Here is an 8,496-nt window from a genome sequence, read left to right on the forward strand (position 1 = left end):
AGATAGATAGATAGATAGATAGATAGATAGATAGATAGATAGATAGACAGACAGCCAGACAGCTAGATAGATAGGTAGACGAAGAAAACAAATGATTCAAAAACCCCACAAATTAACATACCTTTCAACAATAACTCTAAATATTAATGATGTCTGTTCCCTAATCAAAAGACAGAGTACTATATTGAATCAAAAAGAAGGAATCACCTATTTGCTGCCTTCAAGAAATGTTCCTCACCTCATAAAACAGACACTATCTTAGGGTGAAAGGATGGAAAAGTGTGTTCCAAACAAATAGACCTAGGACACAAGCAGCAGGTGTCACTCTTGTGATATCTAGCAAAATAAAGTTCAAACCAAAATTAGTGATAAAGGACAAAGACTGTCACTACATACTGATTAAGAAACAATCCATCGAGAGGATATTATGGTTCTAAACATGCATGGCCCAAAAAGAGGTACACCCAATTTCATAAAACAAATACTATTAGGTGTAAAGTCACAGGTTAATCCTAGTACAATATTGGTGGTGATATCAACACCCCATAATACTTTCATCAATTTACAGGCCTTCCTTTAAAAAAATTAATAAGAAAATATTTGAATTAAAGGCCATCCTAAAGCTGAGCGTAGTTGCACACACCTTTAATCCCAGCACTTTAATCCCAGCGGCAGAGGCAGGTGGGTCTCTGTGAGTTCGAGGCCAGCTTGGTCTACAAAGTGAGTCCAGGGCAGCCAGGGCTACACAGAGAAACCCTGTCTCAAAATAAATGAATGAATGAATGAATGAATGAATAAAACATAAAATAAAATAAAGGTCATCCTCGATCAAACGGACTAAACAGACATCTTCAACACATTCTATTCTGAGGCTAGAATGGTGGCTCAGGAGTTAAGAGCACTGGCTGCTCTTCCGAGTACCAACCTTTGCATCCCAGCATCTGCATGGTGACTCATAGCCATCTGTAACTCCAGTACAGGAGATCCAACACCCAATTCAGGCCTCCATGAGCACCAGGCATGCACAGGGTACAGAGGTAGGCATGTTGGCAAGCAAAACAGTCATACACATAAAATAAATAATACATTTTTGAAACTTTAATCCATTCTAATGCTACAAAATACACATTTTCTCAAAAGTCAATGAGTCTCTCTCCAAAATAGATTGTATGTTAGGACACAGAATGAATCTCAACAATACAGAAAAATTTAACTAATACCTAATATCCTATCTGACCACAGCAATGTAAGATTATGAGTCAACGGCAAGAGAAATCCTATAACATACACAAACTCATGAAAATTAAACAGCATACTATTGAAATGATAAATGAGTTATTAAAGAAATAGAAAAGGAAGTTTTTTAAAAAATCCTAGAATCACTTGAAAATTAAAACAACAAACTAAAATCTTTGGGATACAATGAAAGCAATCCTAAGAGGAAAGTTTGTAGCTCTAAGTGCCCTCATTAAGAAATTAGAGAGCCTGGACATGGTGGCTCATGCCTTCAATTCCAGCACTTGGGAGACAGAGGCAGGTGGATCTCTGTGAGTTCTTAGCCATTCTAGACTACAGAGAGCATTCCAGAACAGCCAGGGCTACAAAGAGAAACCTTGTCTTGAAAACAAAAACAAAACAAAATAAATAAATAAGAAGAAGAAAGAGAACAGAAAAAAGAAAGAAATCAGAGAGATCTTAAACAAATAACTTAATGATATACCTTAAGGCCTTTGAGGGAAAAAAACCCCAGACCTGACATCAGAGGATGGAAAAAAGTTACTATGATTAGGGCAGAAATTAATTTTAAAAAGTTTTTAAAGAATAATGAAACAAAGAGTTGGTTCTTTGAGAAGATAAACAAGATTGACAAGCCTTTGGCCAAACTAAGCAAAAGAAAAAAAAAAAAAGACTGGAGGAAAGAAAACCATTACATCAAATACCAATAAAATTCAGAACAATTAGGTCTTTCTTACCTTGAAAATATATATCCCATAAAATGGAACGCATACCCAACACTGCTTGGTTGACCAAGAATCTGAGACTAGATAGCCCAGGAACCTAGGTAAAAACAAACACTATTGCTTTATTAAAAGACTATAGTAATAAAATGGCTCCTAATGACATTTTGCTAAACTTATAGATCAATGCCTTGCTCAGCCATCATCAGAGAAGTTTCCTCCTATATCAGAAGGGAACAGAAACAAAAAGCCAGATATTAGTAAGAGATCTTGGAATACTCAGTGCTAAATGGGATGTCTTCATCAAACTCCTCCACTCAAGACTCAAGAGAACCCTGTGTGTAGAAGAAAAGGAAGAATGTAAGAGCCAGAGGGATGGAAGACACAAGGCTTTGTAAATCAACATGATCAAAGCTCATATGGACTCACAAAGACTAAACGGCACGGCTAAGGCCTCCACTGGTCTATATCAGACAGGGTCTTAGAGCTGAAAAGAGAAGTGGACACGTGCCCCCATCAGTAACCCAAAAACTATCTCTAATTGATAAATACCTGCAAATAAAAAAAAAGATTCATTTTCTTTAAGAGTGTCTCAGTGCGGAAACAAACTACTCTTGAGGGTGGGCTGCATGCCCAGCAGTAGACGACCAACAGAAAACAAACCCAACAGCATCTGTGCAAGTTCCTTGTCTCATGTCATTCAAGGGCTTTTTTTCCTTATTTTAAATTTTATCCTACATTTTTTCTCTTTTTATTGCAGGTCCTTTGTATACATATTATGGGTTCCAGTTTAATGTTTCTGTGGGATTCCTGAATGTGAAAATGAATGAGCCTCTGCATCTATATCTGTTTCTTGTACCTTTTCTTGGACTCTTTTCCTTCTGTTTGTATTATCCTATTCTGATGTGTTAGTTTTGTTTTATGTTATTATATTATATTGTATTTCATTTTATTAATATCCTTTAGAAGCCTGTTTTCTAGTAAACAGACAGGGGATGGGTCCAGATAAAAGAGTGGAGAAGAAGTGGGAGAAGAGGAGGGAGGAGTAACCGTGACCAGGATATATTCCATGATAAAAAAGAAGCTATTTTCAATAAGAGGAAAGGAAAAAAAGAGAATACAGGAGTGAGTCGGTAAGGAGTGAGAGCCAGAGAGTAAGAGTGTTTCTCCATAGCCTCTGCTTCTGTTCCTGCCCTGATTTCCCTTCTTGGTAGACTTTAACCTGGAACCTAAAATAAACCTCCCCAAAAAAAACAAAAGGAAAGAAAGAAAAGAAAAAGAAAAACATACATTCTACTAAATTGGAAAATCTAAAGGAAGGAGGTAATTTTGTAGATGTGTGTATTCTACCTAACTTAAACCAAAATGAGATATAACAATTTTCTTTTTTTCTGAGAAAATTTTATTGGCCTTTCAGATAAAGTTTATTTGCCAGGAAGGATGATCCCATCGTACTTCTGCTGGAACCAGAGCATGGCCTCCTCTTTGCTGATCCTGTGCTTGGGCCCCAATGCAGCCTGTCCTGCGCTTCTTGTCTGAGATGCTGAAACCTGGCCTACCCAGCACGACATAGAAGTCCAGTATTTGATGCCTAGATGAATATGTTCTTGAATGCCAAAACCAAGCTTTCCAGTATCTGAGAAGTTATTTTTCTGTAACTCATACTCCCACAACCTTCAGGCCTTTCTCCAGAATTTCTTCTGCCTTGGCTCCACAAACTGTACAGTGAAAAGCAATCTTTCCATTTCTCCTGATGCTAAAGGACTTGACAGTGTATCTGGCTTTGGAAAATACAGGTGTCTGGCCTGTGAGCTGCTCTAACACCTTGGCTGCCCGGGTCAGTCTGTCTCCGCACTCCCCCACACAGATATTGAGGCAGAGCCTGCAGATGCGAAGTTCCCGCTGGGGTTCTCCTTTTCACCTTGATCTTGTGTCATCATGGAGAACAGAAAGAGGAGATATAACATTTTAAAAGATAACAAGCAGTGAGGTTGTAGCCACAATTTAAAAGTCTCTAACTAAAAAATGCCCAAGCCCAGATGGGCTTTACAGACTGGCAAAGAAGAATAAGCACCAAGGCTCTCAAACTGTTCCATAAAATAGAAAAGGAAGGAAGAGTACCAAAATAATTTGCAAAGTTACCCTGGTACCAAAGGCAGATATGATGCAACAAAAACAAGAAAAAAAAAAAAAAGGTAGCAGAAGAAGAGGAGGAAGACCAATCTCCCTGGTGACCTTAGACACAGGTATCCTCAACAAAATACTTGAAAACTGAGTTCAAGAACACATCAAACAGATCATTCACCATGATCCAATTTGGGTTTATTTCAAAGATAAAGAGATGATTCAATGTACATGGATCAATAAATATTATAAACTACATAAATAGACTCAAATATATGCAGAGAATGTTTTTCACAAAATCTGACATCCCTTTATGTTAGAAGTCCTGAATAAACTCAGAATATAAAAAATATATCTCAATCCCAGCCTGCAATGCTGACAGAAGACTCATGCTTTACCAGAGGCCACACCTACACAAGGAACCCCAGATAACTAGAGACCAACATAAGAAACCCAGGGCAATATGTCACCACCAAAGCCCAGTTATCCAACTACAGCAAGCCCTGAATATTTCAACACAGCTAGAGCACAAGAAAATGACCTTAAATCCAATCTTATGAAGATGATAGAGCCCTTTAAAGAAGAAATAAATAAATCCCTTAAAGTAATTCAGGAAAAATTAAAAAAAAAAACATGAAAGAAATGAATAAAACTGTTCAAGACCTGAAGACAAAAACAGAAGCAATAAAGAAAATACAAACTAAGGGACTCCTGGAGATGGAAAATCTAGGTAAGTGATTAAGAACTACAGACACAAGCATCACCAAAAAATTACAAGAGATAGAAAAGAGAATCTCAGGCATAAAAGATACAGTAAAAGAAATTGATACATTGGTCAAAGAAAATGTTAAATCTAAAAAAATCTTGACATAAAACTTGTAGGAAATTTGGGACACCATGAAAAGACCAAACCTAAGAATAATTGGAATAGAGGAAAGAGAAGAATCCCAGATCAAAGATCCAGAAAATATTTTCAACAAAGTCATAAAAGAAAATTTTCCTAACCTAAAGAAGGAGATGCCTATAAACATACAAGAAGCTTACAGAACACAACATTAATTGGCCCAGAAGAGAAAGTCTCTCCTGAAACATAATATTCAAAACACTAAACATACAGGACATATACACACACAAATTAAAAGCTGCAAAAGAAAAAAGGCAACTAACATATAAAGGCAAACCTATTAGAATTATACCAACTTCTCAACACAGAGTCTAAAAGCTAGAAGGGCCTGGACAGATTCTGTTTTGCAGGCAATGAGGGATCACCAATGCTATATATACTATACCCAGCAACTTTCAATCACCACAAATAGAAAAAAACGTGATATCCCATGACAAAAATCAAATTTAAACAATATCTTTCCACAAATATAGCCCTACAGAAGGTACTAGAAGGAAACCTCCAACCGAAGGAGGTTAACTACACCCAAGAAAACACAGAAAATAACTAGCAAAAGAAAAAAAAAAAGATGGGAAGTATGCTCACACACACACTACCCCCACAGCAACGTCAAACAACAGCAATTAATAATCATCAGTCATAATACCTCTAATATCAATGGACTCAATTCCAAAATAAAAAGACACAGGCTAACAGAATGGATGGGAAAATAGCATTCATCATTCTGCTGCATACAAGAAATATACCTCAACATCAAAGATAGACATTATGTCAGAGTAAAGTTAGAAAAAGATTTTCTAAACAAATAGACCCTAGAAGCAAGTTGGTGTAGAGCCATTCTAATATCTAACAAAATAGGCTTTCAACCAAAATTAATCAAAAGAGATGAGGAAGAACATTTCAAACTCATCAAAGGAAGAACCCACATCTCAATTCTTAGTATCTATGTCTCAAACCCAAGAAAACCCACATTTGTAAAAGAAAAGTTACTAAACCTCAAATTACACATCAAACCTCTACTTTAATAGTGGGAGACTTCTATACCCTACTCTCACCAATAGATAGGTCATCCAGACAAAAGCTAAACAGAGAAATGATGGAGCTAAGAGAGGTTATAAATTAAATGGACCTAACAAATATCTACAGAACATTTCACCTAAATACAAAATATAACTTCTCAGAACCTCATGGAATTTTCATGAAAACCACATATTCTGTCACAAAGCAAGTCTCAACAGATACAAGAAAATTGAAATAACACCCTGATTCTATCAGACCACCACAGAATAAAGCTGTATTTCAACAATGACAGAAAACCTACAAACTCATGGAAATTGAACAACTCCCTACTGCACAATGCACAGTCAAGGCAGAAATAAAGAAATTAAAGACTTCCTAGAATTCAATGAAAATGAATGTACAACATACCCAAACTTATGGGACACAATAAAGCAGTGCTAAAAGAAAAGTTCATAGCACGAAGTGCCTTCATAAAAAAAAAAAAAAAAAAGGAGAGCCACAGGCAAGGTGGTGCCTGCCTATAATCCCAGCACTTGGGGAACGGAGGCAGGCAGATCTCTGTGAGTTTGGCCAGCCTGGTCTACAAAGCAAATACAGGACAGCCAAGAATACACAGAGAAACCCTGTCTCAAAACACCAAACACAAATCAACAACAACAACAAATTGGAGAACTCTCATACTAGCAATATAACAGCACACTTAAAAGCTCTAGAACAAAAAGAAGTGAACACACACAAGAGGAGTAGACAGCTGGAAATCATTAAACTCAGGGCTGAAATCAATAAAATATCCAACAAAGAGAACAATACAAAAAAATCAGTGAAACAAATAATTGATTTTTTTTTTGAGAAAATCAACATGACGAACACTTAGCCAAAATAACTAAAAAGCAGAGAGAGAATATCCAAATTAACAAAATCAGAATCAAAAGGGGGGACATAACAACAGACACCAAGGAAATCCAATGAATCACTAGATCATACTTCAAAAACTGTCTGTAGGCGTACTTTTTACCTACTTTATTGGGGTTTCTTACACCTCTACCTCCCTTCCAAACCCCCAGCACTAGGTAGGAGAGGAAGAAGGACAGAAACGAAAGGGAACATAGACCTCTTTCAACTACTTCCTTTGGCCAATTCCAGTCTTCATAGTCAGGATATCCAGCAGTGCAGCTAACCAGCAAACAGCAAACACAGCAGCAGGACAAACCAGCAGCAGCCTTTTTCCTCTTCAGACTCCTTTTGCTCTCAGTGTTCTGGCACTGATATCCTTTAAGAGTTTCAAGAATTAAACTACCTGCAGCTGGCAAAGATCATGCCCTTCTGGGAGCCTGAACAATGAAGCAATCATAGTTCACAGCTGTGGACAAACTAGAAGCGGCACTATATCCCTCTCACACTTGGGATTAAAACAAAAATATATTTGCATACTATAACTGAGTTAAAAAAAAAAAAACAACAACAACAAAGCTTCTACTACACCTGAACTTCACAAAATTAGAAAATATAACTTACCAAAGTTAAATCAAGACCAGATAAAAAATTTAAATTAACCTATAACCCTAAGGAAATAGAAGCAGTCATTAAAAGTCTCCCAACCAAAATAAGCCCATGGACAGATGGCTTTAGTATAGAATTCTAACAGACTTTCAAAAAAGACCTAATACTAATAGTCCTCAAATTCCACAAAATAGAATCAGAAGGAACACTGCCAAATTCATTTTAGGAGGCCATGGTCACCCTGATATCCAAACTTCACAAAGATTCAACAAATAGAATTATAGACCAATTTCTCTTATGAACATTGATGCAAAAATACTCAGTAAAATATTTGCAAACCAAATTAAAAAACATCATCCACTGTGATCAAGTAGGCTTCATCCCAGAGATGGTTAAACATATGAAAATCTGTCAATGTAATCCACCATATAAACAAACTGAAAGGAAAAAAAAAAAAACAAAAACAAAACACATGATCATTTCATTAAATGCAAAAAAGCCTTTGCTAAAATTCAACACCCTTCATGATAAAAGTCTTGGAAAGATCAAGGATACAAGGAAAATACCTAAACAGAATGAAGGTGATATACAGCAAGCAAGCCAACATCAAATTGAATGGAGAGACACTCAAAGCAATTCCACTAAAATCAGGAAGAAGACAAGGCTTCCATTCTCTCCATATCCAACATAGTACTTGAATTTCTAGGTAGAGCAATAAGACAACTAAAGGAGATCAAGGGGATACAAATTACCAAGGAAGAAGTCAAAGTTTAACAACTTGCAGATGATATGATAGTATACATAAATGACCCCAAAAATCCTACCAGGAAACTCCTACAGCTGATAAACACAATTAGTGAAGAGGCTGGATATAAGATTAACAGTGGGCTGGAGAGATGGCTCAGTGGTTAGGAGCACTGGCTCCCTTTCCAGAGGTTCTGAGTTCAATTCCCAGCAACCACATGATGGCTCACAATCCATCTGTAACAT

General features: G+C 36.7%; 1 pseudogene; it reads right to left on the bottom strand.

The window, feature by feature from the left end:
- Positions 1–3,348: 3,348 nt before the first annotated feature.
- On the bottom strand, positions 3,349–3,895 carry LOC129672025 (60S ribosomal protein L11-like; annotated as a pseudogene).
- Between the last annotated feature and the right edge of the window lie 4,601 nt (positions 3,896–8,496).

This window comes from Psammomys obesus, unplaced genomic scaffold, assembly GCF_907164565.1.
Source record: "Psammomys obesus unplaced genomic scaffold, mPsaObe1.curated_primary_1811, whole genome shotgun sequence".
Classification (NCBI taxonomy): Eukaryota; Metazoa; Chordata; class Mammalia; order Rodentia; family Muridae; genus Psammomys; species Psammomys obesus.